The sequence below is a fragment of the Chelonoidis abingdonii genome, chromosome 10 (assembly GCF_003597395.2).
Source record: "Chelonoidis abingdonii isolate Lonesome George chromosome 10, CheloAbing_2.0, whole genome shotgun sequence".
In the NCBI taxonomy this organism is placed as follows: Eukaryota; Metazoa; Chordata; order Testudines; family Testudinidae; genus Chelonoidis; species Chelonoidis abingdonii.
The window spans coordinates 43,361,419-43,382,828 of NC_133778.1; the positions used below are offsets into that span (position 1 = coordinate 43,361,419).

The following is a 21,410-nucleotide window of genomic DNA, read 5'->3' on the forward strand; positions in this document are numbered from 1 at the left end:
AATTTAAAAAAGAATAAAAACTGAAAATGAAGGGCCTTATATATCTGTTAGTTTTGAATATGGTCACAATGCCTATGGTTCTATTTATCCCAAATGATCATTGTGTAAAACTTATTTATGTAACATAACAGCTAGTGACACACTGAAGAGTAACTCCAGAGAGCAATAGTTCACATTCTTCCCTGGAGGCAGCTGAGGTTATTACAATATTTCATTATCACAAAACAGTATGTCTTCAAACACAGACAACAGTGGCTTTTAATATTCTCTACCACAATTATACCAGATTTTCTTTGCACTATCAATACTGGAAGTAATTAAATTGCTTTTCCTGTAACATCAGTATAGCATTTAATATAGTACATCTCATTAGTTTATTTAGCAAATGATGTTGTTACAATATATTTTATATTACTTAGTTATGCAGTTGGAAAATCTATTTGTTTACAAATACGTCACTGTGTCTCATTGGAAAGCATCTTGGCTAATAATTATAGAGGTATATAAAACCATGAGTGATGTAGAGAAAGTAGATAAGGAAAAGTAATTTACTTATTCCCATAATACAAGAACTAGGGGTCATCAAATGAAATTAATAGGTAGCAGGTTTAAAACAAATAAAAGGAAGTTCTTCTTCACACAGCTCACAGTCTTCTTGTGGAACTCCTTATCTGAGGATTTTGTGAAGGCTGGGACTATAACAATGTTTAAAAGGGAACTGGATAAATTCATGGTGGCTAAGTCCATAAATGGCTATTAGCCAGGAAGTGTAAAGAATGGTGTCCCTAGCCTCTGTTCATCAGAGGATGGAGATGGATGGCAGGAGAGAGATCACTTGATCATTGCCTGTTAGCTTCACTTCCTCTGGGGCACCTGGCATTCGCCACTCTCAGTAGACAGATTCTGGGCTAGATGGACCTTTGGTCTGACCCGGTACGGCCGTTCTTATGTTCTTATGTAATTTTTTCTAGTAGAAAAATGTATTTTCTAGTTGGAAATCTTCTGTTCAGACACTCAGGAGTTGACCACCAAGTTTCTGTATCCCACAAATATCACTTTCATTTTTGTCTTTTTTCATAATTTCATACAAAAGAACAGACCAGACGCTATAAATCTTCATCTTTCTAGATAGTGAAGAGTGATCGCAGACCATAAATTCATAACAAGGTATGCTTAACTGCACTATATTATTATCTTTCCACCATCTAGGAGAGGGAAGTAGACTAAATGCCACATATAGTTAAGAATTATTACTTTATATAGATGATATACATAACATGCAGGGTATTAATGGTAATGCTGTCACAAAAGTTTGATGTGCTTTTTGTTTCTTTATTGGCAGCCATTAGAAACATTAAATTCTCTGACAAAAGGGCATTCCTTACTCATTATTGAGCTCTCTCACTCAGGCACTTCTTTTCAGTAAATGATGGCTTCAGAAAAAGGAGAGAAACTACATATGATTACACTGTTGACTAATCTTTTTTACAGGGTCCCCAGCCCTGAGCCCCCTCCAGCACCCCAAACCCCTCATCCCCAGCCCCACCCCAGAGCCCACACCCCCAGCCTGAAGCCCTCTCCCGCATCCTGAACCCTTCATTTCTGGCCCCACCTGGAGCCCCATTCACATTGAGCAGACAAAAAATATAAAACTTGCTTGAGCCTGAAATGTGTAGAACTTGTATTTTTAAATGCTTTGGATAGCACAGCTAAAATACAAATATATACTGAATCTAAAATACAACCCACAAAATTGTTTGCAGTGCAGTTGGAGCTGCTCTACTTGGGTTTGGTAAACTCTGTAGATGTTAGTGGCATCCAACTGAAAAAAACTTTATCAAAGCATTAAACATCTCTTAGCACAAAAGCCTTCAAACAGGACTGAAAATCATTGAGTCTTCTATTCATTGGCACGCAGTGCAAAATGCACAAGACTTTTTCATATATGGCTTGACCTATTTGCTGATGTCAGAACTCTAGCTGCAAGACACTCTAAGGCCTTGGCTACACTGGCGCTTTACAGTGCTGCAACTTTCTCACTCAGGGGTGTGAAAAAAACACACCTCTGAGCGCAGCAAGTTAAAGCGCTGCAAAGCACCAGTGTAAACAGTGCCCCAGCGCTGGGAGTGTAGCTCCCAGCGCTGCAAGCTAATCCCCATGGGGAGGTGGAGTACGTGCAGCGCTGGGAGAGCTCTCGTGCAGCGCTGGGAGAGCTCTCTCCCAGCACTGGCGCTGCGACCACACTCGCACTTCAAAGCGCTCCCATGGCAGCGCTTTGGAGTTTTGAGTGTAGCCAAGCCCTAACAGTCAAATGATCTATGGTCAAACAAAAGTTTGAAGTAACTTGGCTGAGAAATCAAGCAGAAAATACAGACAGACTTTAGAAAAGACAGTAAAGCTTCCTGATCATACCAGGCTCTAGGCCAGGGGTCGGCAACCTTTCAGAAGCGGTGTGCCAAGTCTTCATTTATTCACTCTAATTTAAGGTTTCGCGTGCCGGTAATACATTTTAATGTTTTTTAGAAGGTCTCTCTCTACAAGTCTATATATTATATATCTAAACTAGTGTTGTACTGTAAAATAAACAAGGTTTTCAAAACGTTTAAGAAGCTTCATTTAAAATTAAATTAAAATGTTGATCTTACGCGCACCGCCGCTCAGCCGCTGCTGGTCTGGGGTTCTGTTCACCTAGGCCGGCAGTGGGCTGAGTGAGGCCGGCGGCCGGGACCCCAGCTGGGAAGGGTCTGGCAGCCACGAACCCAGACCAGCAGCAGGCTGTGTGGGGCCAGCAGCTGGGACCCCAGACCGGCAGTGGACTGAGCGGCTCAGCTCACTGCACTCAGGGGTTCCATCCTCCGGCTCCTGCCAACCGGGATCCCAGCTGCCAGACCCGCTCAGCCAGTGCCGGTCTGGGTCCCAGCCTGCTACATACAGCGGGTACCTACCTTCTCCCTGGTTCTGGCCCATTCTCCTCCTCTCTCTGCACTAGCTGAGGGTGGGAGTTCACTGAGCACAGGGCTGGGGTGAGGTCTGACCAGGAGCTGGAATGAAGGAGGGAGCTCAGGTTTGGGGCAGGAGTTTTGGGTGTGGGGGCACTCACCTGGGCAGCTCCCATTTGGTGTGTGGGGTGCAGATGGAAGTGAGTGGTGGTGCAGGGGCTCCCGTTTGGTGCTCCGGGGGGGGAATGGGATGCGTGGGGTGCATGGGATGTGGGGGGCTGGGAATGTGGGAGGTGCAGAGTCGGGCAGAGGTGCAGGCATGTGAGGGGGGTGCAGGTGTCAGGGTAGTGGGGCTGGGTATGTGTGGGGGTGCCAGTCAGGGCTGGGTCATGGGGGGGGTGAAAGAGTCAACAGAGGGCTGGGTGGTACAGGGCTCGGGCAGGCACCTGGGGGTGTGGTGGAGGTGCAGGGCTCAGTGCAGAGGCTGAGTGACTGCCCCCCCGAACCTAAACCCACCCTCCTTGTCCTGACTACCCCCTCCTGGACCCCTGCCCCTTATCCCCTGACTGTCCCCTAAGGACCCTACCCCTACCTGTCCCTGACTGCCCACCCTTATCCACACCCGGCACCCAGACAGACCCCCTGGACTCCCATGCCTATCTAACTGCTCTCCGCCTCCTGACAGGACCCCAGACTCTGGACCCCATACAACCCCACCCCTGCTCCCTGCCTGCCCAACCCTCTCCACATTCCTGCCTCCTGAACAGGATCCCCCGATCCCGACTCATCCAATCCCCCCAGCTCCTTGTCTCCTGACCACCTCTCCCAGAGAAGCCCCCACACCCTAACTGCTCCCCAGACTCCTTGCTCCCTGTCCCCTGACCCCTATCCACCCCCCAAACAGACCCTGGGACTCCCATGCCCATCCAACCCCCTGCTCCTGACTGCCCCTCCAGAGACCCCCACCCCTAACCACCCCCTGGGATCCACCCACCCTGCTCCCTGTCCCTTGACTGCCTCACCCCTTACCCAACCCCCTCCCCCCGCTGGCCCCAGACCTGGCCCCTTACTATGAGGCTCCCCGCTCATCCGGACCCCAGCCGCCGCTGCCCCGTGCACGTAGCCCTTCCCTGCCCCTCCAGAGCACTGTGCGCCCGCAGCAGGGCTCCGGATGAGCTGGGAGCATCTTCATCCACGGAGCCAACGCTGCCCGTGGGAGCGCCTAGGGCTCTAGGGGAAGCGGGGGCGCAGGATTGCTGTGCTTGGCGCGGCACTCCGGCCTGGGACCGTGGACCCGCACTTGCCGCGTCGGCAGGATTTTTAATGGCACGCGGAGTCCCAGCAGCAGCCGCGTGCCATTAAAAATTGGTTTGCGTGCATCTTTCGCACGTGTGCCGTAGGTTGCCGACCCTGCTCTAGGCATCAAGTGACCATGTGTAATAAGACAGCACATGTTATATATACAATCTGATTTACCAAAAACCATCTCCAAAAAGAAAGACACTTATGAAATGGCAAAATTCCTAAACGACTAGCATCCAATGTCATAACATTCCATAGGCTTCTGTCATAAACAGATAAGAAAGTTAATAGCACAGAAGTACTTTATATCTCTTTGAACTATAAAGAGTAAAGTTCAGTAGGCATGGCTTCACCTGACCAGAGGACCAATCAGGGGACAGGATACTTTCAAACTTGAGGGAGGGAAGTTTCTGTGTGTGCTGTTAGTTTTTGGTTGTTGTTCACTCTGGGGGCTCAGAGGGACCAGACATGCAACCAGGTTTCTCTCCAATCTCCCTGATACAGGCTCTTATAAGTTCAAAATAGTGAGTACTAGATAGATAAAAGCGAGTTAGGCTTATGTTTGTTTTCTTTATTTGCAAATGTGCATTTGCTGGAAGGAGTTTAATTGTGTATTGGCTGAAAGGAGCTCAAATTTGTATTTTTTGCTGAAAGATTTTAATTTGTACTTGAATACTTAGACTGGGAGGGTATTCCCAGTGTCTATAGCTGAAAACCTGTACCTATTCCATTTTAAATTTACAAAGATAATTTTTAACTGTTTTTCTCTCTTTAAATTAAAAGTTTCTTGTTTAAGAACCTGATTTTTTTTTATTCCGGTGAGACCAGAGGACTGGGTCTGGATTCACCAGGAATTGGTGGGGAGAAGGAGGGAAGGGGGAGAGAGAGGCTAATTTCTCTTGTGTAGGATTACTTCTTCTCAGGAAGAGTCTGGGAGGGGAAAGAGAAGGGGGAGGAAGGTGAATTTCTCTCTGTTTAAAGATTCAAGGAGTTTGAATTCACAGTGATTTTCCAGGATAACCCAGGGAGGGGAAGCCTGGGAGAGGCAACGGTGGGGGAAAGGATTTTACTTTCCTTGTGTTAAGATCCAGAGGGTCTGGGGGTCCCGGGCAAGGTTTTGGGGGACCAGAGTGTAACAGGCACTGGAATTTCTGGTTGGTGGCGCGCTAAGGTTTAAGCTGGTAATCAAGCTTAGAGGAATTCATGCTGGTCCACCATCTCTTGGACGCTAAGGTTCAGAGTGGGGAATTGTACATGACAGCTTCCTTGACTTATGGTAAAAAGAAGGGTATTTTATTTATTTTCAGAGAAATAAGAAAGAATTGTTCTCTACTCTTGTGCAATAAACATATTCTGAATGGGACTGTTCTGTTTTAAAACCAGGCAATTTAAATTAGACTACCAAAGGCTATATAGCATAGGTTCAGGATTTGGACAAATTTTACTAAATGCTGTAAATACAGTGTTTTCAACTTTTTTATTTGTGGACCCTAAAAATTTCAAATGGAGTGCAGACCCCTTTAGAAATCTTAAACATGGTCTTGAAGACCCTTAAAGGTCTACAGACCACAGGTTGAAAACCACCACTGTAATATATTGTGACAGATCCCAGACCAGTGGGGTAAGGAGTCTGGTAGAGGGCAAATATACTGGTCACTGGATGAGTAGTTTTTGTTCCTGAGTGACCAGAGCAGGTGCTTCAACTAGAGTAATCAGGACCTGCTAAAACATTAAGGCAGACAGGCTGATTAGAATCACTGCAGCCAATCAAGGCAGGCTAATCAGGGCACTGGGTTTAAAAAGAGGAGAGTTCACTCCAGTCAGGCAGGGAGGAGCCAGAGAGAGAAGTGCGGGTGAGGAGCTGGGAGCAGGGAGCAAGAGGCCAAGGAGCTGAGAAGTGAGAGAGTGTACTGCTGGAGGACTACGGAGTACAAGCGTTATCAGACTCCAGGAGGAAGGTCCTGCGTGAGGATAAAGATGGTGTTTGGAGGAGGCCATGGCGGAAGTAGCCAGGGAAGTTGTAGCTGTCATGCAGCTGTTACAAGAGGCAGTATAGACAGCTTGCGATCCACAGGGCCCTGGGCTGGAACCCGGAGTAGAGGGCGGGCCTGGGTTCCCCCCAAACCTCCCAACTCCTGATCAGACACAGGAGAAGTTGATCCAGACTGTGGGAAAGATCACTGAGGTGAGCAAATCTGCCAATAAGCGCAGGACCCACCAAGGTAGAGGAGGAACTTTGCCACAATATATAAACCTATATTAATTGGCTAGTGTGTATATACATCACTCCCTTCTATTGGATAGACTCAAAAGTGCTCAGCTATGTTTCATAGGCCTTCTACTGCTAAGAGCTAAGAATCATTTCCTTTAAGCTCAAGCGACCAGGGCCTAGCTTTCGGAGTATGAAAATCTGAGTTCTAAGTTCCAAATGGCGATAGTGAAAACACAGTACCATCCATGGAGTCTTAGGATTCTGTGAATGTGTTACTACAGCATAATGTATTTCTTATAAAATTATGTACAGCTCAAGTAGTATGGTTGCTACTTGGCAACAGCAGCTAGCCATATTCATAGCATAACCAATTATCTTCCATTAGGGAGAGAAATTGATGATCGAGTCAGGTATTTCTTTGCTACGATCCTGTTTATTTACAAAGAATGTTTCCCTGAACACAGAAGGAATGAACAACAGGAAGCAGTTTCCTTGATCCCAGTTTCCAAGCCAGCTGTGCTCAAAAGAAGCTCACTCTCTGCCTCCTCCGAGGGCCTTGCTTACCAGTTCTACACGCGCGCGCGCACACACACACACACACTCTCTCCCTCTCTTCCACCAACCTACCTTGTTTCAGGAGTGAGCTTGATAAGTTAATGGAGGGGATGGTATGATGACACTCTCTACAATGGCATGTACCCGATCTGCGACTGCTACCAGCAAATATTTCCAATGGCTGGACGATAGATGGGGAGGGCTCTAAATTACTACAGCAAATTCTTTCCCAGGTGTCTGGCTGGTGAGTTGTGCCCACATGCTCAGGGTCTATCTGATCACCATATTAGGGGTCAGGAAGGAATTTTCCCCTGGGTGAGACTGGGAGAGGCTCGGGGGGGGGGGTCGCTTTTCTTTGCAGCAAGAGGCATGGGTCACTTACAGATTTAAACTAGTGTAAATGGTGGATTCTCAGAAACTTGAAGTCTTTAAATCATGATTTAAGGACTTCAGTAACTCAGGTCTATTGCAGGAGTGGGTGGGTGAGGTTCTGTAACCTGTAAAGTGCAGATGATCAGATTAGATCAGTGGTTCTCAGTCAGAGCTATATGTACCCCTGGGAATAGGCAGAGGTCTTCCGGGGGTCCAACAACTCTTCTAGATACTTACCTAGTTTTGCAACAGGCTACATTAAAAAGCACTAGCGAAGTCCATACAAACTAAAATTGCATACGACTTGTTTATACTGCTCTATATACTATACACTGAAATGTCAGTACAATATTTATACTCCAATTGATTTATTTTTATAATTATATGGTAAAAACAAGAAAGTAAGTAATTTTTGCAGTAATAGTGTGCTGTGACACTTTGTATTTTTATTTCTGACTTTAATGACTGACCTTGATTTGGACCTTAACTACTCTATTCAAGTCAACATCTCCTTAGTGGGATCATTTGTCATGTACTTAATTTTGAATCTTGCAGTGAACCTTCAACCCTGTGTCACTCTGCTTCTTGGCTTACCACTGAGTCCGTTCAGTAGCCAATTCCAGGCAGCACATAACTGGCACTTTAGAACCATTTTAAGTATACAGTCTAGATGAAAAGCACTATCTGGGGGTTAATAACAAACGCCAATAGTACTCAAAGACTGCTGTCAAACATTTTCAGGTAGAACTGATGTGTTGTATTACCTCCAAAAAGTCTCTGAGATTTGAACAGTTTTCTTTTGTTAGCTTTTTTTGTAGATGGATCTGATCTTCCAAAGCTTGATAAAATAAAATTGAACAGTTTGTACAGTAGAAGAACATAAATATACTAATTATTAGGGCTGCAGGTTTGTCACAGTGGTAAAAGTGTCATAGGTATGGTGATTTTTCTGGTTGTCTATGACTTTTCTTTGGTTCCATAGTCCCGCTCTCAGCATCACGAACTGATATAACGGGAGTTGGAATGCTCCTCAGGTTTGGCCCAGCCGCCTCACTGTCTTGATGGGGGGAGGCCCTGCTCACTTTAAATAGCACTCTGATGACCTTACATATCATTTCCCCGTAAGCCTGTGACTTTTACTACATTTACCATGACTGCTCCATGATTTTTTATTTTTAAAAAATTCCATGACAAATCTGAAGCCTTGTTAATTAGACTTGTATTAGATGCTTAAAGACCAAAAATCTGACTGATTTAATTGAGAAGATACTTCTTTTTTTTGTAAAAATGCTTCATACTCTTTCTAAATGGATATGGACTATCTTCTAGGTGATTGCATCAATGTGGCACACTGCTTGTGTATCACCCACAGAAAAATACTCTCCTTCATTATAAGTATCTATAGCTCTCCTTGAGGAGAAATTACTAAAATTGTGCTGATGTCTCAGAAACATAGACTACAGATAGTGGGTTAATGATTATGGACATCTCAACAAAAAGAATATTATTGTTATAATTAGACATTAGGAGCAAAGCGCTGCCCTAGAATGGTAGCATGTGTAAGTCAGATAAGCAGCGTAAGTGATTTTGTTCATGTGTGTGCCTTTAGAATGTATTCTGCATGGATTTTGCTACTGTCCGTTCATTCCCCTCATGAGATTACTCAAGTGGCACAGTCTTACAGAGGACAATGCTCAAATACTACAGGGTATTTATACCCATCCATGACATCTGCACATGCTACCATGCAGTAGTTCACAGTCTTGTGTTCACTATCCCACATTTGAATGCAATCTTGAGTAGTTGGGCTAACTAACACATGACCATGATTTTGTATTAACTGCAGATAGAGACAAGCAGGGCCGGCTCCAGGCCCCAGCATGCCAAGCGCGTGCTTAGGGCAGCATGCTGCAGGGGGCGTTCTGCCGGTCGTCGGGAGGGCAGCAGGCGGCTCCAGTGGAGCAACTGCAGGCACGCCTGCGGGAGGTCCACCAGAGCCGCGGGACTGGCGAGCGGCAGAGCGCCCCCCGCGGCGTGCCGCCGTGCTTGGGGCGACGAAATTGCTAGAGCCGGCCCTGGGGACAAGTCATATTCAACATCATGTCAGCTTTTTGCGGGTAGACCGTTCCCTAATTTTCTTGCAAAAACAAACTCCATGATAACGTCAAATATATCAGGAATAAAATATGAACCAAACCAAGGAGGCTACAATTACTGCTTATTCTTTGTGTAAAGAGATTCTGGCAACATGTGTTATCAAATGGATGGAAAGATCAGCAAAACTGACTTTAGGCCATCAATCTCTAAAAGCAAATCTCAGACTACAGACGTGCATGCTCTAAGGAAACATATATATGTTAATTCCAAAACAAAATTATCTTGTTAAATTGAGTTACAGTTGAAAATACATCAAAGTCTGGAGCCTATGGCTGCAATTATCTAAAGTTGGATGCACAATAGTTTAAATACTGCCTCATAGTGAGGTGTACATAGCAGATCCTGAAGATGACCTAATCTACAGGAATGAGGTCTCTAAAGGGTTGAAAAGGTAAATTCTCTATTTATTTATTCTTTAAATTAACAAAATAATAACCAGAGGCACCCATCTGAACACTTTAAGTGCATCTGACAATACTCAAAATTATAAATCAAGGAAAGAAACAGTAATTTTCTAATATAAACTTTCCAATACCATAAGGTGGGTACAAAACCAGATGGAAAACCATACCCAGAGAGTAGTTATCAGTGACTCACAGTCATGCTGGAAGGACATAATGACTGCAGTCCCACAGGGATCAGTTTTCAGTCCGGTTCTGTTCAATATCTTCATCAATGATTTAGATAATGACATACAAAGTACACTTATAAAGTGTGTGGATGATACCAAGCTGGGAGGGGCTGCAAGTGCTTTGGAGGATAGGATCAAAAATTCAAAATGATATAGACAAACTGAAGAAATGGTCTGAAGTAAATAGGAGGAAATTCAATGAGGACAAATGCAAAGTACTCCACTTAGGAAGGAACAATTGATTGCACACATATAAAATGGGCAATGACTGCCTAGGAAAGGGCTCTGGGGGTCATAGTGGACCACAAACTAAATATGAGTCAACAGTAACGCTGTTGTAAAAAAAGCAAACATCATTCTGGGATATATTAGCAGGAGTGTTGTAAGCAAGACACAAGAAGTAATTCTTCCGCTCTACTCTGCACTGATTAGGGCTCAACTGGATTATTGTGTCCAGTTCTGGGTTCCACATTTCAGGAAGGATGTGGACAAACTGGAGAGAGTCCAGAGAAGAGCAACAAAAATGATTAAAGGTCTAGAAAACATAATCTATGAGAGAAGATTAAAATAATTGGATTTGTTTAGTCTGGAAAAGAGAAGACTGAGAGGGGACATAACAGTTTTCAAGTACGTAAAACGTTGTTAGGAGGAGGGAGAAAAACTGTTTTGCTTAACCTCTGAGGATAGGACAAGAAGCAATGGGCTTAAATTGCAGCAAGGGAGGTTTAGGTTGGATATTAGGAAAAACTTCCTAACTGTCAGGGTGGTTAAGCACTGGAATAAATTGCATAGGGAGGTTGTGGAAGCTCCATCATTGGAGTTTTTAGGACCAGGTTAGACAAACACCTGTCAGGAATGGTCCAGATAGTACTTAGTCCTGCCATGAGTGCAGGGGACTGGACTAAATGACCTCTCAAGGTCCTTTCCAGTCCTTTGATTGTATTAGTAGCACAACAATAAAACATATTCCCCATTTTTTCCTAATCATCATCCTCAACAATATCTGCTTCTTCAGCAACGCTCCTAAGAAGTATGCCCTGAAGAGCAACAGATTTGAGCTGCCAGTGATCCCTTCTCTTTTATATTGGGGGACGGTCCAATTTGAGCATCTCTGCTGATCTACCCTATTGCGGTATGTCACGGGGAGACTAGCAGCCTCTCTGGTAGGAAGATCCTAAACCATATAGGGCTTTGTAGGTCAACACCAATACCTAAACTCCATCCAAAAACCCATGGGAAGGCAGTGCAGATCACGGAGCACTGACTCTATGAACATGTCTGTAGTGGACACTCCAGTGGCTATTTATGGCGCACAGACCTCTATTGAAAATGTGGGAAGGACTTTGTCCATTTCTTTGGTGTAGATATGAAATTTAATATGTGAATGGAGGATGATTAATTAGGTGGTGTTTGGGACTGAGACTGTTTGTTTATTGAGTAGTGTGTGGGCAGAGTTAAGGTTATTTGCATGATTGTAATTATACCTTTCCATACTTACAAATGTTTGATTTGATTATGTGTAACTTTAACTGCAGTCACTAAGAGGGCAAACTCTGTACCTCACTATTCCCATTCCTCCAGTGCAATGGTTTGGGAGAAACCCTATGAGGGGCATCTTGTAGAGTTTTCCTTCCCCTCCACCACTAATTACAGACTTTATCATGGGAGGGGGTCAAGATTGCTCTAAATTATTAACCCATGCAGTTTCCTGAACTAGCCATAATCACCAATGGTCTGGAATGTGACACACTCCATAATACTTCCATTTAAAGATCTGATTAACTACAGAGAATGCTAAAAATTTGCTCCCCTACTTAAATCTCCTGCTATGTAAAGTAAATATCAAATTAGAACATAAGAGAAATGTTATTTTTTCTACTTTTCTTCTAATGTACAAGATCCAACTCTAATTAGTAAGAGTATCCTTTAAAAAATTCAGGGCCTAATCCAGCAGGAAATATTTGCAGCCTTCTGGCTGGCACAACCCCCACAAAGCCATAGATGTTGCTGCTCAGCAGAGCCAGCTATTCACGTGAAAATGTGGCCACCTGCTGAAGGACTAAAGCAGGGGTAGGCAACCTATGGCATGCATGCCGAAGGCGGCACTCAAACTGGTTTTCAGTGGCACTCACACTGCCCAGGTCCTGGCCACCGGTCCAGGGGACTCTGCATTTTAATTTAATTTTAAATGAAGCTTCTTAAACATTTTAAAAACCTTATTTACTTTACATACAACAATAGTTTAGTTATATATTATAGATTTACAGAAAGATACATTTTAACATTTTTAGAAGATATTACTGGCACGTGAAACCTTAAATCACAGTGAATAAACGAAGACTCGGCCCACCATTTCTGAAAGGTTGCTGACCCCTAGACTAAAGAAACAAAACATCCCTTTACTTGGAGGAGCTGCAGAACAGCTCAGAGGGAGGCAAGCTCCTGCATGTTATCTGCATCAGAACACCCAGGACTTTAATTGTGTCAAATCTGATACTTGGATAGGAGACCAGAAAAGAAAAACCTGTGTGTGGAAGAGATGGTGGTGATTTGATAGATAGTATTCTTCTCTCTTCTTTTCTGATTAAGCCAGTACCCAAACATGGTATAAGAGGCACAAAGAAAGATTTGTGGCTATTTAATAATGCCAGGCATTTTCTGCAAAGGCAGAAGTGATAACCTAGATGTCCTGGACAAATTCCATAGAAATAATTAAATTCTGGCTGCCTGAATTTCTCACATTTTTTAAATTGTATATGGCACTTTTCAAAAGGGCTGTGTGTATAAATGAATATTTTGTTTGGTCAGATCCAAAAATGGAAAAGTTCTAAATTGTAGTGTTGCTGTGCACTATAAAACCTCAGATGTGGATGGATTTCAGTGTTGTGTGAAATTATGCCTGAATACACAGTGTTATAGTGCTTTTAAATGAAAACTGAAATGTAAGTGAGTATAATAATAATTGTTATTAGCAGTGACCAATGGAAGCAGAGCTCAAGGAGTATAAATGAGATTCGTAATGCATCATCACAGCCCATTCAGTCTATCACAACTCTTAAAGCCCTAAGACTGGATTAACATGTCCCATATGCAGATCCAAGTCTCAGAGAGGCCAGTCATTTCTGTCCCTATCTGTCCTTCACTTCCAACTGGCTGAGCTCCCTGTGTAGGGTTTCATGAGCCACGGCATTAAAGGGTAAGTGGGGTCTCCAAGGATCACAATGGGCATTTCGACTTTGCCTCCAACTTCCCTTTCTGGTCTGGGAAAAAACTCCCGGCTTGCAGCTTCCTGAACAGGCCAGTGTTCCGAAAGATGCGTGCATCATGCACCTTTCTGGGCCAGCCTGCGTTAATGTCAATGAAATTCCCATGGTGATCCACAAGCGCCTGGAGTACCATAGAGAAATGCCCCTTTCAATTAACGTACTCGAAGACTAGGTGGTCTGGTGCCAGAATTGGACTATGCGTCCAATCTATCAACCCTCCGCAGTTAGGGAAACCCATTTGTGCAACGCCAGCCACAATGTCATGCAAGTTACCCATTCTTCTGAGCAGGATGCGATTAATGGCACTGCAAACTTGCATCAACACGATTCCAATGGTCGACTTTCCGACTCCAAACTGGTTAGTGACTGATCAGTAGCTGTCTGGAGTTGCCAGTTTCCAGATTTCAATAGCCAACCACGTCTCCATCAGCAGAGCAGCTCTCAATCTCGTGTTCTTGCACCGCAGGGTGGGGGTGAGCTCATCACACAGTCCCATGACAGTGGCTTTTCTCATCCAAAAGTTCTGCAGCCACTGCTCGTCATCCCAGACTTGCATGACGATGTGATCCCACCACTCAGTGCTTGTTTCCTGAGCCCAAAAGTGGCATTCCACATTGGTGAGCATGTCCATGAATGCCACAAGCAATCTTGTGTCATATGCTTATGCAAATCGACATCATCGTCGGACTCCTCACTGTCAGTTCGTAGCTTAAGGAGTAACTCGACTGCCAAACGTGACGTGCTGGTGAGACCCATCAGCATATTCCTCAGCACTTCGGGATCCATTCCCGCAGAATAAAAGGGAAGACAAAGCAAGCAGTATAAAAAAGTTGAAAGATGGCGCCAAATGTGAACGGAAGCACAGAGTTTGCTGGGATACAAAGTGATGCATCACGGGACTTTGGGACAGGACCCAGAATGCCCCACACCATCCTCCCCCTTCCCACAGGCCACAGTGCCAGAATGAGAAGAGGTGCTCTGTGGGATAGCTGCCCATAATGCACCACTCCCAATGCCGCTGCAAGTGATGCAAATGTGGCCATGCCAGTGCATTTGCAGCTGACAGTGTGGACACACTGTAGCGCTTTCCATACTGTGCTCTCCAAGGGCTGCTTTAACTCACAGAGCTCTACATCTGCAAGTCTAGCCATGCCCTAAGAATGCCGGTTATGAAGGATCTGCCTAGGTTCCCTTGTTTGTGCATCGTGGGAAGCATATAGAGTTTCTCTTGGATTTGTTTGGGGAAGGATTTGATGATGTCCTTAAGTTCCTGGGTAAGTTGGGGTGTAAGGTCTTCTTTGAATTCTTTATAGTGGGTGATGCCAGAGAGCTTTTGTTGTCCTCCTTAACATTGTCATCATGGCTGAAAACTACAATGGTGCCCCCTTCGTCTACTGGTTTGACCACTATCTAGTGGGACTTCAAACCACTCACCACACAAGGGCCAGCTTCCTCCAAGACACAAAGGGCTTCCTCCACAAACTCCACAACATTAACAACATCCTTTAGAACACCATCCTTGCTAACAGGGATGTCACTTCCATATACAGCAACATCCCCCACAATGATGACATAGCTGCTTGCCTCCAATATTTACAAGACAATGGACAACCATTAGATATCCACCCCAAACACATCGCCAAACTTATCCATTTCATCCTCACCCATAACAATTTTTCAGTCAACAACGACCACTTTGTCCAAACAATGGGAAAGGCCTGGGGTACTAGGATGGGTCCCCAATATGCCAACATCTTCATAGGCCACTTTGAAGAAGAATTTCTGGACAAATGTACCACAAAACCAATGATATATCTGAAATACACTGATAATATTTTCATCCTCTGGACAGATGACTTGAACTCTCTCGTTGATTTCCACCACAACTTCAACAACCACCACCCATCTATTAAATTCCCTCTGGAACACTCCCACACTAGCCTCAACTTCCTGGACACCACAGTCAGCTTCAGTAATGGAACCCTACAGACAAGTATATACAAGAAACCCACGGATTACCACACTTACCTTCAGAGATCCAGTAACCACCCCAAACGTATCAGGAAATCTGTTATCTAAAGCCCAGGCACTCAAATACCAGTGAATATGCTCTTAGGAGAAAGACCACAATATATATATACCTTCACACACTCAAAACTGTCTTTCCCAAACAAGGACATTCCATCAGAGAAGTAGATCACACGATGAAATGGGCCACCCAAATACCCCTTGAGAACCTTCTACAATACAGAAATAAAACCTCTTCTGACCACACACCCCTTCTTGTCATCTCTGACCCTACACTGGAACCCATATGAGGTATCATTAAACAACTACAACCCATAGTCAATGGGGACTCCATCCTGAAAGAAATCTTCCCTATATCCCCTCTTCTGGCATTCAGACAACTTCCCCACGTCTCCAACCTCATCATCAGAAGCAAGCTCCCCACACACGTGGGCACACCAATCCAAAGTGGCACCAGACCTACCAGAACAACAGACACAAAACCTGCAGACATATCTTCACTGCTACAATGATCAACACTCCCCACAACACACTTTTCAACACCTATGGGTCCTACACATGCCTATCACAATACATGGTGCACTTTATCCAGTGCACTTAAATGCCCCAGTAACAACTATGTGGGTGAAACCAGACAATCACTACATACTTGAATGAACTCACAAAGGAAAATGATAAAAGACAAAAACACCTTATCACCTGTGGGTGAACATTTTTCACAGAGTGATTACTCTATTTCTGACCTATCAGTCCTCATTCTCAAAGCAAATCACACACTTTCAAAAGACAAGCATGGGAACTTAAATTCATAACTTTGCTAGACACTAAAAATCATGGACTGAACAGAGACAGTAGATTTATGACTTATTACAATAATCTATAACCACCACCCCTCCCCGAGCTGCATTCTCCCCCCACTTCCCTGCATTCCTTTCCTTCCATCCATGACTGGAGGTGTGTTAATGGGACACTTGATCTTGAAATATGTGTTAAATACTTATGCTAAACAATCCTGTTCCACCTTGTATTTAGCTGTGACACTGAGTACATTTCCCAGATCTGAAGAAGAGCTCTGTGCAAGCTCAAAAGCTTGTTACTGTCACCAACCGAAGAAGGTCCACTAGAAGATATTACCTCACCTACCTTGTCTGTCTAATCTCCTGCGACCCACACCACATTAAAGTATGTCAGTCAGTGAGAGAAGAACCTGCCTGCCTCTGTCCATCTTCATCTGTTGGAAAATGAGTTTATCCTTAGCCTGTGGACCTGAATCTGCAGTCCCTGCTTAATGGGATGTCAATGGGAAATGCTTAATGAGGCCTGATCCGACTTCCATTGAAGTCAATGGGAGGTGGATCAGCTTCCATGGAGCATTTGCTCCTTGGAGGGAAGCAGTCTTAGGCATCCATACCTACAGCCTAAAGCAGTGTTATGCACCTATCAGTATCTTATGACACCTTGAAAACATTTGGAACAAGCTGACATATGAGTAAGTGGGGAAGATAATAAGTCATCTTAGAATGTATTTTACACTTCTCTGTATCCAGGGATGTCTGCAAAGCTTCCATGGACCAGAAGTTTCGGACACTGCATTTGCTGGAGGGGAGACAAGTCAGTGTTTTCAATGAAGTCCAAAAATGGAATTAGCTTTTCAAAAGATCAGTGTACAGTTTGCATGATTTAATACAACTGAAGGAAGAAGCAACATAAGTATTTAAAATTCATTAGTTCTTTCTAACTTTCTTACAAAGCTTTTTTTGTATTTTAACTAAATGTATATTTAAATTTCTCATTTCTAAACAGAATGCAAGTTTTTCCTAGCTGCATCAAAATAAATCATTTTACTACTATACGTGGCAAATTACATCATCAATATTTTAGTACACTGCTTTACACCTTTATTTGGGCAATTATTTGGGAAGCAGGTTGCAACATGCTAGGATGATTAATCTTCCTTTCTATATTTCCTCTTTATATTATGTACTTATTAATAGTTCCCTGCAAAAATCACTGATGTATATACAGGAAAGGAAAATCTAGGATTTTGTGTTATTTTGATAGTCTCCAATTGGTAAGAGTTCCAAATGTATTGGGAAAGGATGAACTTATTATTCTTATTTTGTAAATAGGAAATCTAAATAAAGCAAATCGAGTGTGGTTTAAGAAACTGCACTGTCATTCTGATATCGCTCCAGAAAGATCTGAACATTAATAAATCCATAATTAAGGAAAAAAGCATTGTTGAAAGAAGCATGTAATTGATCAGATCATGATAATTTCTAGTGATTGATTGGGCATTTTATTATAACAAAATCCACTTCCTAGTTCTTCTTGTTTATATATTAATGTGACATTAGATCTGGTGCATTTCCACAGAAATATAAATGAGTTAAAATGTTTCAGTTTTTGTAAAATGTTTCATAATAACTATAACGAAAATGATCCAGTTAAATACATTTAGATGATGCAGTAAATTAGGATCTGATCCTGTAAATATTTGCTCCTGTGAATAATTCCACTAAAGTAAATGAGACTTCTCACATTAAGGGTCTGTACAACGGGATTCAGTCCATTAATAGACTATTATTTCATAATCTGGATATCTAGATTAAAATCTAGTTTAGGTACAAGAAAAATTAGTTTGGTTGTTTCCACTTAATCTCTTGTCAAAAATAACATTTGTCCATATCTCAAACCACTAGAACCTTTGGCACCATCTGTCCATAGGGGGCATGTACAGGTAGTTTGGGTTGGTATGAGGCACACTGGAATAGCTAAGTGGGACTAGGAGATCACGCATCATGACTATCTGCACTGTACCTGATTCTAGCTGCAGCGCTCCTACTACTGTTTTCTCTTTACTGGACACCCAGATTAGCCTAAAATATTTTAAATAAATTGACTTTGTCAAGTTAACTGATATTTTTGTAGCCCTCTCTTCATACCAGTTGAGTTCGCAAGATCCACTGAAAATCTATATGCTAAACGAGCAACTGAATTTAAATTGCATTTTATGTTCTGTAAATAAAGATATTTATCTACTAAATACACAATGGGAAGAATAATGTTGTATTAGTCAAAAAGATCTGAGGTGTAGAACTTGCACTTAATATTTACTGTCCAGCCACAGCACTGGACTCCATCTCTCCAGAGTGAGCAGAAATATAAATGCTTTGTGATAATATGGTTTTCACTTGTTGTCCATTCTGCCATCTATCATATGATTTTGTAATTTAAAAAAAGTTTGTCATGTATGATGTCAAATTTCAGAAATTTAGTTCATTTATCAGATTACTTTGTGAGTTTTAGAGCACCAAATCGATACAGTATTGTGGTTTTTTGACAGCTAGAAAAGAATTATAAACTTGGAATTAAGTATTCTTGATACATCATACACATTTTAATACATAAAACAACTTCTTAACACGATGAGCAGCATTTTAAGCACTCAGGATTATGGCTGAGAGATCTGCAGATAAAATAATAAACAAAAATAATTCAAATTATATTTCCTATTGAAATGTAGCATATGATCAGCTATATTAGTCTTTTCAGATCAGTTATTTCAGACATTAGATTTGGGTCCAATCCTGCTTGATAAGACTCTCAGTGACATCAATAGGTGCAGGAACAAGCCCATCATAAGAAAATATAGAAGTATATCAACAATTATTTAAAATATTATGCAATCAAGATTTAATTAAGAAAATAATAAAATTAATCAAAGAACTTTTAAAGGTAAGTTAAGGAATATTTTAGCAAATTAAGAATATTCAACACTGGTTTAAAACGCTGCTGTTTTAAAGAGATGAAATGTTTGGTCTTATATCACAGAGTAATTCATGTTAAAGAGCAATGAAAAAGAGAAAATTATGTGTGGGGAAAAAACCCAGGATTTAGTCTTTGGAATTCTTTAGAAGTCTCATAAGTCACTGACATCATTTCTTCCCCTCCTGTTCACTATATTAGAAGTTTTCTTTGAATTTACCATTTTTAGCCTTTTACAAAAGCATAAATTAGCCATAATACAGGTAAATTTGTTTTCTATTAACTTTTCTGTGCGTATGAATTTTCCATTCAAATAGTCTGAGTTAATGTTTACATAATCTCTAATTTAACAAGTGTTTTAATGACTGTCATCAGGTCAAGGTCAGGATACTTGTAATAAGGATTCCCACTACAAAGCTCTCTAGTAAGTTTCTCTAAAGAGGTCCATGTTTACTTAAACACACCTTTCATGCACTACCTATTTTTCCATCCATAGTATAACATGGAGCAGCTTTTATACTTTCCATTTTTATTACTTATGTGAAAAGAATGAGTCAATACTAACTGAATTAGTAAAATATTTTTTTAAAATCTAAAAACACTATTGTGTCTTCTCTGGTCAATTTTACTGAGGGAAACTGACTCAAGCTCAGCCAACCAGCAATACCCATCTGCAGTGTATAATAAAAAGCAAGCACATTTAAGATCTTTCCACAGAAAACAAAATCCAGTACCCTGTTGGGATCATTACAGAAACAGAAGGTTAAAACTATTCCATTAATTGGCAATCTGGCTTTTTTAGCAGTTACCCTGAATCATTCTTTGAAAGCGGTGATAGTTCCCCTCATAGAAAACATTGGGTAAGTCAACAGTGGAGGGTGGCAAATGGCTATACATCCTGTTGAAGGAGCTGATAGTTCACATAGGAAAGCCTTTGGATGTCTAAACTCCCTCCGCTTCACACACAAAAGAAAAGCCGTTTCTTTTCCCGTTGCAACACAGTTTATTGTAGTTACCTAAAACTGGGAAACGTGTCCACTAACCCAAACCCAAAGATTCACGCTGTGTCTTTGGAGCTGCTTCAGGAGGAGCATTGAATGAGTTTGGATCAGGGCAGTTCATCATCTCCAAATCCAAAGCCATGTGAAGCTCAACAGCAGCAAGGAAAGTACAGACAGGAACAGCTGAGCTTGTAGGGCTTTAGGTCTACACTATAAAATATAATAAACAGTCCTCTCCCCCTACCCCGCCATTTTTTCACTAACAGCCCTCCGTTTTCTCACTTTACTGGTAACTACTGCCTCCTCTCCAGCAATCCTGGTGACACGACTGTGCCTCTCTGGAGTCTGCATTCCTTTGGAAGGACCACGCTAACACTTCGCACTGTAATTATGACAATAAAGTTCACTTTGCTCGGCTTTGCTTTTATCTTTATAAAGACACGGCGGACTTTTGCACTCGTCCGAGCCTCTCAGCAAGACATGCTCGTTTCCAGCAATCCCTGTGGTTCCTGAAGGGCACCCGGGCAAGGATAGCAGGAGAGGTAGGTACCTCGCTTGCGAAGTGTGGAGCCTAACGCGCACACATGCAAGCTCCTGCCTGTCAAAGTCGATTGCAGCCTGCAGCGGCAGCAGCCGCCAGCCGATTCCCTGTGTCCCAGACATCTTGCCCACACACAGCGCTGCCCTGCATTGCCTCCAGCCCCTCCGACGCACGGCGCTGTGGATACACAGCCATGCATGGACGCACAGAGCGAGGCAGAGGCAGAGGCATCCACCTCCCCCGTGGCTGGACCTTACCAGCTGGCTTTGCTATCTTCGCCCAGCTGGCGGCACGTAGGGTTCAGCTGGGCTCCCACAGCTGGTCCTGGTCCTGGTCCTGGTCCTGCCGCTGCTGCCGCCCGGGTCCCGGCAGCGAGCATCACTTCTCCATCAGCAGCAGCCGGCCAGCTCCCCGCAGCCGCCGCGGCAGCAGCAGCAGCCAAGGCCGGATCGCGGAGCTAGTTGATCCCGCAATGGAACTTGGCCTTTCCGACTGACAGCCCGGGCAGCCAATCGCCGCCTCCCCCCGCTCGAAGCCGGGGGGAAGAGCGAGCGGCGGGGACCAATCAGAGAGGAAGGTGCCGACGTTCGCCGCTTCTCTGCCTCAGCAAGCTCGTTTCCGCGAGAGCTGCGAGCCTG

At 43.3% G+C, this 21,410-nt stretch overlaps 1 protein-coding gene across 2 annotated transcripts in view; it reads right to left on the reverse strand.

Moving 5' to 3' along the window:
* The window catches only part of B3GALT1 (beta-1,3-galactosyltransferase 1), a 327,536-nt gene extending 306,337 nt beyond the window's left edge, over positions 1-21,199 (reverse strand). For both annotated transcript variants that reach the window (XM_032770953.2, XM_075070138.1), the window contains exon 1: positions 21,030-21,199. The gene's annotated coding sequence lies outside the window, so the exon portion shown is untranslated. The remainder of the gene's footprint in view (positions 1-21,029) is intronic.
* Positions 21,200-21,410: the final 211 nt, after the last annotated feature.